This window comes from Nomascus leucogenys, chromosome 3 (genome assembly GCF_006542625.1).
Source record: "Nomascus leucogenys isolate Asia chromosome 3, Asia_NLE_v1, whole genome shotgun sequence".
Classification (NCBI taxonomy): Eukaryota; Metazoa; Chordata; class Mammalia; order Primates; family Hylobatidae; genus Nomascus; species Nomascus leucogenys.
Window position 1 is genome coordinate 125,801,175 of NC_044383.1, and position 3,754 is coordinate 125,804,928.

At 39.0% G+C, this 3,754-nt stretch overlaps 1 pseudogene; it reads left to right on the forward strand.

The window, feature by feature from the left end:
- The first annotated feature begins 1,781 nt into the window (after positions 1-1,781).
- LOC101177747 lies at positions 1,782-2,855 on the forward strand (annotated as a pseudogene).
- The last annotated feature ends 899 nt before the right edge of the window (positions 2,856-3,754 follow it).

A 3,754-nucleotide genomic window follows, 5' to 3' on the forward strand; every position in this document is an offset into this window, starting at 1 on the left:
GGATAACCACATCTTCATACTCTTTCATAGGAAGGATAAACTCATGTGAGATAATAGATGTAAAATGTATAGTAAAATATTTGGCACATTTCAATCTCTCCAATAATAGAGCTATTAATAATAATAAATAAGTAAAACAAGTAATTAAAATAATGTCTATGGCAAGGCAAACTGGTTTTCAGCTTCATTATTCAATGTCCTGCTTTGATTTTTATTTTATAGAATAATCATTTGCTAGCTTAAGTAATACATCATTCCTTAATTATAACTGTCAAGTGAAGACTTCACTAATCTATGCCTCTTCTGAGAAATATAAGCACTTGAGCAAATAACTAATATCCTGACCCTGAGTTTCCTAATCTAAGAGGAATGTCTACCTCAGTGACTGCATTCTGTCATAGCCATTCCTATTGAAAGGATGAAATGAAATAATGGATTTTACAGGTCTGTATAAGGCACCAACTGGCCATACAATTGGAGAAAGGATATAAAATTGTACATACTTACGAAATACTCAAATATTAATAGGCAGTGTCTAAAGAAGACCAGAGCATTAGAATAAACAAACAATCAATCCAATAGCAAGTGGAGATTATTACATTTTCTAAGTATTCTTCTCAATGGAAAGAGTTGACTTGTGCAGTGCATGCACTGCATAATGACATTTTGGTCACTAAGTCTGAATATATGACAGTGGTCTCATAAGATTATACTACTGTATTTTTACTGTACCATTTTATGTTTACATATGTTTAGATAAACAAGTATTTCCATTATGTTACAGTTGCCTACAGGATTCAGTATTCAGTACTGTGACATGCCTTATAGGTTTGCAGCCTTGGAGCTATAGGCTATACCATATACTTACTTGTGTAGTAGGCAATAGGCTATACCATATACTTACTTGTGTAGTAGGCTATACCATCTAGGTTTGTGTAAGTACACTCTGAAGTTTGCACAGTGATGAAATTGCCTAGTGATGCATTTTTTAGAATGCATCCCTGTCATTAACTGACACATGTCTGTATTTGTTTTTAATAAGAAATTACAGTACATGGTAAATTTTGCCTTTAATATTTTTTTGGAAATAAATGGCATTCCCAAAAAGCCTCTTGGGCTTGTAACTGTGCTGTATTTCCATGTTAGCTACATCACGATAATAACATTTGATCAACACGGTCTACTTGGAGTGACCAGATACTACTGGGTCTCTGTTGGTCACACGACTGTGGATATGAGACAACAAACAGGTTTTGCCAGATGTTCCAGTATAAACAGCTTCTCTGCTGTCAAAACCTAGAGCTGAATTGCAGATGAGGGATATTTCAACCTTCTTCATACTCCAGTAGAGAAGGAGCCACTATTATTTACCCAACTTTTCAAAGGTAAACATTAAATGAATTTAACAATTTAATTTTAAGAAGAGTAAATTTGAAATTGGGAGACAAATCTACCATTTACTTCCATGTATTCTTTTCTGACATCGGTAAAACAAGGCTAATGATATCCACTTCACAAGACTCTTATAAAACATTAAAAATTTTTCCTGAGAAATTCCTTTGTACATAACAAAATACGGTAACTATGTAAATTAGTAAGATATTATCCTAGTCTTTTTAAATTCTCACTGAGGTTGTACTTAGTTTGTGGTGTTTGGAAATTAACTTGAATCATTAACTCACCCAGGTTAAAATTTGGCCTCTGGAGCAAAACAACTCTATATTTGCACTCAATTGTATAAAAAAACAAGCGTTAAGCCCAGCTGGTTCTGTCCGGGAAAGATGGCAGTGGCTGGGGCAGTGTCCAAGGAGACACTGGTGTAATGGTGCATCCAGCAGGGAGGAAAACTGTTGACCTGGATGTCAGCAAGGAGATCATGCACAGTGCTTCCAAAAATATGAAACTTTACATAGGCAGAAACCAAGGGACCAGCTAAAGCTGGGTAGGAGGAAAGGGAGAGATAGACAAGAAGTTCATGTATTTGCTGCACCTGACACAACTGCAGAGGTAAAACATCTTTTGATTTGCCCAAGGCATGAGAGAACAGCAACTCCTTTAAGAAGAAGACAAAATTTGTCAATTTACACAGAAGAGAGGGACCCACAGGCCTGCAGTCTGCTCCCCAGTTGCCACCCTTGTGTTTGCCTGGGCCAGAAACACAAGCTCATCAATAGCTGTCTGATCTGTGGGCCTGTTGTTTGTGAACAAGAGGGCTCCAGTCCTTGCTTATTCTGTGTCACAGTGGTATGTACTCATGAAGAACAGGATATTTTACAGCATAACACAAATGAGAGCCAGAAACTGCTAAAGAAGCTCATGCCATTGATGGAGAATTTTGGAAAGGTGGACAACTCTGCCAAGGACTTTCTATGTCATCGAGAATTTCAAATTATGTCTGGTCTGGAGAAGGATATCAAGCACAAAGACAGGCTGTTAGAGTTGCATAGAGCTAGTTTTCAAAGGACCCAAGTTATTGATGATCAGATTTTTTTCCAGTGATTCTAACCCGTGGTTGTCCAAACTTGAGTGGGAAACCAAATGAGAAGTGAGAAGAAGAGCTGAGAGAACTTCGACATGCCTCTCGACTCTCTAAGAAGGTCACCATTGACTTTACAGCAGGAAGATCCTGGAAGAAGAAAATCCATTAGCAGAATATCACAGCAGACTAGATGAGACAATACAGGCCATTGCTAAGGAAACCTTGAACTAGACACTAATCACATTTGATATATCTCCTGAAGAGCCTTTGGAAGTTCTGGTAAATCTCAGCACATACGAGTCCCCTCCCCAGTGGGTTGACCACACAGGTGCAGCCTCACAGAAGAAAGCTTTCCATTCAGCAGGATTGGGACTAGAATTCAACTCATTTCAGTACCTCTTGTGAATCCAGGATCAAGACTTTCAGGGAGGTTGGACAGTGGTTCATGTCTCTCTATACATCAGCCCTGGATTTCTCAGCTTGTTAGAGGGATTAGAAAATGATGGAGTACAGATCCTGGTACATCTCCCACAGAGGACAGCTTTGGATAGCAGTCATAGCCAAAACCTCCCTCTGCCTTCAAAAAGTCTCAGAACTCCAGGCTACATATCATCTTCATAGGAAAGATGTGGAATTCCCCAGTGACTATCCATCAGGTTGTCTTTTGGGCTGTCTGGACCTAATTGCTTGTTTCACAGGCAATTTAAGGAGCAGTTTCCAGACATCAGTCAAGAATCACGTTCTCCACTTGTTTTCATCTGCAAAAGTCCTCAGGAAATGGTTGTGAAGTTTCCTATTAAAGGAAATAAAAAAATCTGGAAACTGGATTCCAAGATCCATTAAGGAGCAAAGAAGGGGTAAATGAAGCAGAATAAAGCTTTCTGACTCAGGAGAAACTCCTGAGTTTCTGTGGAAGTTTGGTACACAGTGGAGTTTGGTACACTAAAATTGCCATCCACTAGTTTTTTGGAATTGAAGCAGTAGAAATCTAAAGGCTTGGCATCGGGCTTGAATCTTTCAGAATTTAAACTGTTATCAAAATCTGTATATTTTTCTTAAGGAGTAGGATTCTTACTTATGTAGTGGCTCAAAATCTTTGAATACATTATTTATTTATTTATTTTATTTTTTTGAGATGGAGTCTCGCACTGTCACCCAGGCTGGAGTGCAGTGGCACGATCTCGGCTCACTGCAACCTCCACCTCCCAGGTCCATGCCATTCTCCTGCCTCAGCCTCCCGAGTACCTGGGACTACAGGTGCCCGCCACCATGCCC